General features: G+C 39.2%; 1 long non-coding RNA gene across 1 annotated transcript in view; it reads right to left on the bottom strand.

The window, feature by feature from the left end:
• Window positions 1–5,827: 5,827 nt before the first annotated feature.
• LOC118478257 overlaps window positions 5,828–7,500 on the bottom strand; it is a 3,521-nt gene continuing 1,848 nt past the window's right edge. Inside the window, exons 2-3 of the long non-coding RNA XR_004858917.1 lie at window positions 6,854–6,872; window positions 5,828–5,909 (exon numbers count right to left, since the gene is read on the bottom strand). This is a non-coding gene — a long non-coding RNA (uncharacterized LOC118478257). The remainder of the gene's footprint in view (window positions 5,910–6,853; window positions 6,873–7,500) is intronic.

The following is a 7,500-nucleotide window of genomic DNA, read 5'->3' as shown; positions in this document are numbered from 1 at the left end:
GTGCCCAACTTGCGCACTGGACCTCAGAGATTTTTTTTCCCACCCTTATCCGAGAAAGATAAGTGTTGAATTTTACCTATCCTAAAATCAGGGGTGTGGCTGAAAGACGGCAGTAGTAAGAAGGAGCCAAGGAGTAGCAGTAGAAAGGCAGCAGAAAGAGACAGGAGCCCAGAGAAAGGGCAAAAAAGATTTGGGGGGGGGGAGGGGGGGGACCAGAAAGTGGAGACGAACGCAGACAACAGAACATGATTAGAGAACAGGAAAGAAGGTGAAAGGAGAACACTCTTTAGAGAAGACAATTTTCCGTCACTGTCAGGTTTGGAACGCGGGACCAGTTGAATGAGAGGCGAACACTGCAGTGAGGGCGAGGGTAATACGTCAGTGTTTTCAGATCTTTTAAAAAAAGTTTTTCTCAAAATACACTTTTTACTATGATGACTGCGCGGGGGACATCGTTTTTATAAAACTGTCAGAGCTACAGGCTTGGAATTTGGCGCATAAGTGCTGTATTATGTGATCATAGGCGGAGATTTTGTGAAACATTGATTCATTTTAAAAATATTTCTCATCATACTCGCTTTTTTCGGTGCTGGTCCAGTGATATGTCAATATTTTCGTTGTTATTAATTATGGAAAAAAATCCCCGCTAATGATCACAGATAAAATGTTTATAAATATGTGTGTAAAGTTTGAGGTTCGAATTTTGATATTTTCTGTGGAAAACAATTTCCGGCGCAACATGGTAAAAAATCCGAGATGGCCGCCTCAGAGACCAACTTTTCATAAAACTCGATACATTCCGTCATAGTTCTTTTAATTAGTCTATAATTAGCCTATATCACCTTTAAAAATTGAAGGAATGTCAAACCTCTAGAAAATTCTCGTATCATGTATATAACCCCTAAATATAGATCTAACTGTGCACCCTGTAAATGATTCTGAACAACCGATAGATAGATAGATAGATGGATAAATAAATAGATAGATAGATAGATAGATATATAGATAGATAGATAGATAGATAGATAGATAGATAGATAGATAGATAGATAGATAAATAGATAGATATATACAAACAGAGAGAAAGAAAGAGAGAGAGATATAGATCGATAGATAGATAGAGAAAGAGAGAAAGAGATAGAGAGAGAGAGAAAGAGAGAGAGAGAGAGAGAGAGAGAGAGAGAGAGAGAGAGAGAGAGAGAGAGAGAGAGAGAGAGAGAGGGAGAGAAAGAGAGAGAGAAAGGAGGGGGCAAACAGAGAAAGAAAGACATGAAGACAGAAAGAAACTAAGAAAGAAAGAAAGAAAGAAAGACAGAAAGAAAGAAAAAAAGAAAGAAAGAAAGAGACAGAAAGAGTGATAGACATTTCACCTGGACAGTAACAGTTTAAGTTTATTTGTCAAAATGTTACTCACTGGAGTTGGTATCTCACACGTATAGTATGTGCAACCGTAACTGTCTATGCTGTGAATGAAAAGATAAATGTCAGTAAAGTGATCAAGAGAACGTTGTATTTTTATAATAATATACGAGGGATGGAAAAGCAGAAGAAGAGCGAATGGAAAGTATGGAAAGAGGTGAAACTGTGTATATAATAATAATGTGTAGGGGGTATAGATGGGAGAAAGAGAGTGACAGTGTATGTCTGTATGTTTGTGTTTGTGTGTGTGTATGTGTGTGAATGTGTGTATCTTTTTATGTGTATGTTTGTTTGTGTGTGTGTTTGTGTGTATGTGTGTATGTTCATGTGTTTGTGTGTTTATGTGTTTGTTTGTGTGTGTGTGTGTGTGTGTGTGTGTGTGTGTGTGTGTGTGTGTGACAAACGTACCCCTGAACACATTACACATCAATCGGTATGTATCCTAACTGTGACATTATCGGCTTCAAGGTCGTCAGTTCTCAGCAACGCCTGCAATGTATTTGGCTCATGGTATCACATAAAGTGAGAAAAATATATTGTAAAAAATGAATTGTGATCCCCTCCCCTTTCCCAATTTTAAATTACGTTGAAAATTTATTTCACTCATGACGTCTCGAAGCATCAAATGTGGTCTAACTAACAGAAAGTGGAGACCCCGGTTGAGCGCTTGTTTGTTCGATTGTTTTTTTTTTTGGTTTTTTCTTTGGTAGGTGTTTTACGGCGCTCCCAACAGTATAAAGTCATTAATTTGAGCGGCCGGGACTCATTATTAAGCATTTTCTGTTTTGTAGGAATTAATTTTGAATGTTACCGGGGCGGCGGCGAAGCCTACTCCTATCGATTTTAGGACCGCAAAGGGATCTTTAACGAGCCCAACTTGCGCACTGGACCTCAGAGGTTTTTTGTTCACCCTTATCGGAGAAGGATAGAAGTTGAATCTTCTTACCAACCCTAAAATCAGGGGTGGGGCTGAAAGACGGCAGTATTAAGAAGGAGCCAAGGATTAGCAGTAGAAAGGCAGCAGAAAGAGTCAGGAGCCCAGAGAAAGGGCAAAAAAGATGGGGAGGGGGGAGGGGGGGGACCAGAAAGTGGAGACGGACTCAGACAGCAGAACATGATTAGAAAACAGGAAAGAAGGTGAAAGGAGAACACTCTTTAGAGAAGACAATTTTCTGTCACTGTCAGGTTTGGAACGCGGGACCAGTTGAATGAGAGGCGAACACTGCAGCCTACCTTTAGACAATGGGGGCGAGGGTAATAGGTCAAGTGAGTTCCGAAAGGGAGGTGGGGGGGGGAGGAGGAAGCTGTTTGTCTCAGAACAAACCACTGATTCAATAAAAAATAAACATACTCTTTTGGTACGTCTCAAGGAACAATTGTTACGCTCATACACATTTATTTGCAAAATCAAACCAGTGCCAATACCATAACAAAATCACGAACACTCGTCTTTTCTTCTGGATCGTTTTGAAAGGTTCGAGGAGTTTTCGATGAGCTACGGCTTCAGGCCTGTTGTAAGAATCTGTATCCAATAACCCGCCCCGCCCAAAAAAAACAAACAACAAAAAACAACAACAAATAAACAAACAAACAAAAAGAAAAACAATTTAAAAAAACAAAACCGACAACCCCCAGACAAACAAATAGTTCGAGCTTTGATCACTGAGGTGAAGGAAAACGCATTAGAGAGGGATGTTTGAGGAGCTACAAGATGGCATCTCAGGAACTTCTGTAAACTGATTTATACAAGAACAATAACTATAATAATAATATTATGTCATGGCACGCTGGAATCAGGCGCTCGTCAATTTTTGGACCTGAGGGGTTATTGGTATCATTTTAAAGCTTGTTCATTTGTCTTGATTACAGAGAAAGTTTACCTATCTATCATGAATAGAGAAGTCGAGGTATTTGCGATTGAAGGAGGTGGGGGTAGCCTGGTTTCAGAGGTAAAATTAGCGAGAAAATGGCTGCAAAAATTTTAAGAGTCAACATTTTTCAGCAAATTCCACACAGTAATGTATTTTTTAAATAGACCCTAAAGGTGTTGGGTCAAAAAACAAATTCGATTTAAATTGCCAATCGGAAAGAAAAATGCCAGTTTCTTCAATTTCATTATTTTGACGAACGTCTGATTTCACCACGATGCCTCCTTATTTTTTGTACCGATCTTCGTTTTAGTGGGATAGGCATCACAGAGAGGAAGGAGAAAGCCAGAAGACTCTGACCATATTTTTTAAATGTCCTGTGTTTGTTTCTTATAGATGCTATGTGCTCGTAAATGTAGCCACTTAGTTTTTAATTGATGATGATGATGATGATGATGATGATGATGATGATGATGATGATGATGATGATGATGATGATGATGATGATGATGATGATGATGATGACCTATGTTATGAATAGTATTATTACCTTCTTTCTATTTTGTCGCTTATTGAACCTTCCATTAGGCTGAGGGTTGGGACACTCCCCTTAATTCCCAACTCCTCTCATTGGTGGAACAAACTTTGAAATTGTAAATGTTTCAACATGGTCCCTAGCAATTATCAACCGTTGCTGGGGACAGCTTCTAAATGAAGTAATTGTCCACTTACTGTTCCACAGTTTCTTCTCCTGGCCGACAAAAAATGTCATAAAAGGGGCACCCAGGTGGGTGATCCGTGGAGTGAAAAAAGTCATAAACGACACAACTCTGTTGGGGATACGGGTAACCATACCTGAAGAAGAGATGTAAACACAAGGGGTTCGATTCAAGTAAGGCTTCCCAAAGTTTTGGCTAGTTTTAATAGGGGTTTTATCAATAAGTATTTGTCATATGAGTGCTGCACACCTATGTTTGACATTCAAAAGAATTCACAGGGTGGCTCTGCTTTCGACGGAAAGTAGAGTCATCATAAATATAAGCAAGACGTTTTTATGCTGGGCCAATATTTGAAAGCAACTCTGTCTTGGCGAGTTTGGCATTCATAAAATCAAATCATATCTGTAGCTGTCTGTCCATCTTTCCGATGAACCATTGAAATGTGCAAAATATTCGCTAATGCATTATGTATAGGTTAAACGCCCCTCCAACACGGTATGTTTATTTAAGAGGCGGGATACACCTCATACTCTATTTCTGAATTTAACGTCCTTCTCCAGTAGGATCGAGCCAAATGAAGATATTCATGTTAACTGTCTTCCCCCAAGTACAGCTGGGCCTCGATCCCATAAATTTACATCCTCAGGATTACGAGTCAGGTAGCCTAACAGTAACACTAACCGCTAGACTTCGGACGCCGTTCACGAATCATCAGCTTTTACGTCAGAGAAGAAAGACACTACACACTCAACTCGTCTGTAACCCTATCTGTACGCCCTGGGGTCATTTTGTACCCCAGGGGTTGTATTCTTCACATTTTAGAATACTTCTTGTTCGAAGATCTCTTTGAAACTTTCAGTATTTCTCAAAAAATCATTTTTGACAGACTGCTAAGCTCAGCGCACAGATCGAATTAACGAGTAAATTTCCTCTTTGGAAAGTGGGGGCACAGAGTTGGCCACGTCGTATGTATACGATAGTAAAACACAACGTAGGGATAGCTGTAAGTAACGCATGATATTCCTTATTGGCCTTTAAAGGTTTCTTGTATAATTGATATTCAACAGTTGTTGTTTTTTTCTTTTACTCCATTAAGCTTTAGTAATATCTTTACGGCACTTGTAACATAAACTGGTCACGAGATGCAGAAGATTAAACGCGTTTTGCTTCTTTTAGTAGAGGTTTTACGGCGCTCACAACTGCATAAGGTCATATGAGCGCCAAGGTTTTGATTTCAACAGAGAAGTCCTTACAGGGAATCAGGCTTACTCTGCTCACCTCTCCAGCTTCAACAGCACAAAATCTGCTTCGACTATCAAGGCACCACGGAAATAGCGGGTCACAAGAGTGCGACAAACATACAAAAGAAGTAGAGGAAAAATGACGATCGTAATGATTAGGAAGGAAAAAGCAGCAATTCCTGTTGCAGTTCAGACACAGTTATGAGAATAACATTGATGAATCAGCTATATACAGTTCTACTGTGTGTAAGAACATGTCAATGTCCCCCTTTGGGAATGGCCTAAAGACACTTCAATCAGTAGCCCTGCCCCGGGGGGGGGGGGAGGTGATTAAGCGTGTTACAAGAACGAAACATACAACAAAAGTAGGACGGGGAATAAGGACGACAGACGTTAAAAAGGAAAGAAGAAACGAACCACATCAGTATACCTGCCAATAGCCCACGTTATCAAGCAATATTGTCTAACTTCTTGGAAGTAACAAAAAGGCCCCAAATATATAAAACTAATTTAGAAACTCTGCGTACATTATTTACTACAGATTCTATAAAAAGTTTTTCATCAAACTTGAGCTTACCATTCACTACCGAAGCTCCCAGGAGGGCACTCGGTAAAAGGAGGATAAAACGGGGGGAATCCAGTCATTGGTGGCAGTGGCGAGACTGTGATAAGGTTTTAAGATTAGATGAGAAAAGATTTAACTTTATTGTCCAGGCAATGGACATTGGTTTAACGTTTCATCACACTTACATACACTCAAACGTACACACACACACGCGCGCGAGCACACACACACACACATCCACACGTTCACATACACATGCACCAACACACACAGTACACACACACACACGCACACACACACACACACACACACACACACACATAAACACACACACACAGAACAATTCCTTACACTCACAAACAGACCAACCGTCACATATATGTGAAATATATAAACAGTTGTTAACATAACAATATTAAAGCTAAATACGCAATCATTGTTCTGATGTGACCAACATAATAACCCACAGCCACAAGTAAGTTGACACATTAATATTACAACTTCCACGCTCATACTAACAGTCCCCCAAATGCTAGAGCGAGAAGTACCTTGCTAATTGACTATAAAATCACATTTTCCAATGAATACAAGGGAGAGGAAGATAACCCTAGAGGTGTCTTCTTCATAGTTTTGTAAAAATTGAGGCATATCACTGACATCAGTTATTTCCTACTTTCATTTTATACCTTTTTTTTTTTTTTAACGTCAATTGCATTCTATTCAGAAACGTAACGTACCGATTGCCATATAAGGGGAAAAGGGACAAATCCATGAAAGACCTTCTAGCTCAAAGTGATTGCAAATAATTTATAAAAATTACCGAGTCTTCACTTAAACTCTTTTATCAGAAACACACACACACACACACACACACACAAGCATACATAATCACACGCAAATATACACACACATACACAAGCTAAACAGATAAAGCTTAAATAGATTATCACAAAACAGTGAAAGCTAGGAGGATACAATAGGGGCATGCATTTCTTTGTAGAATTAACAAGCAGTATAAAAACACTGAAAGGTTTTTACTACCTGTCCCTGCAATCGCCGACTGAAATAGATATAAGAAAAAAATAGGTTTGTAATAACATTCATTTGATAGTTTACCGATAATCGAATTGAAAAGAACTTCTCTCAAATACAAATCTTTTTCCCGGAATTAGCACGCAAAGCAATTAATTTAAAGCGCGTTGAATGCTTGTCATTAAGCCACACAAACAGAGGAACTTACTTTATATCCGTTTGAAATTTTAAAATAAGTTCATAAAAAAAGTAAAGATCCCCACCCCAGCTCAATGGGTTATACACAGTCATAGACAACACATATTCTCACTCTCTTGCAAACTCAAACTACCGCGGTCTTGCTACAGACATTACCGGCGCCTGTGTTGCATGTTCAACGCAGGTGACCTGAGTTCGATTCCCGAGTGGGGAGCGTTTTTATTGAGTATTACAGTCTTTCATCTAAGTTGTATCCATCTCAGCTAAGGCTGGACATGACAAGCAGGGTCGGTAGCCAGCTTCTTAAATCATTTAAAATGATCGAAATTTGTCGATGGGTGTGTGCAAACACCTATATGAAAACTATTGCATCTTTATGAAGGAGAGAAATAGAGATTGATTAGCAGATAGATAGATAAATGGAGAAAGATATATATATAAACACACACACACACACA

The sequence above is a fragment of the Aplysia californica genome, unplaced genomic scaffold, assembly GCF_000002075.1.
Source record: "Aplysia californica isolate F4 #8 unplaced genomic scaffold, AplCal3.0 scaffold00444, whole genome shotgun sequence".
Lineage (NCBI taxonomy): Eukaryota > Metazoa > Mollusca > Gastropoda > Aplysiida > Aplysiidae > Aplysia > Aplysia californica.
The sequence above is the reverse complement of the archived record's forward strand: the minus strand, read 5'-3'. Positions and strand labels throughout refer to the sequence as shown.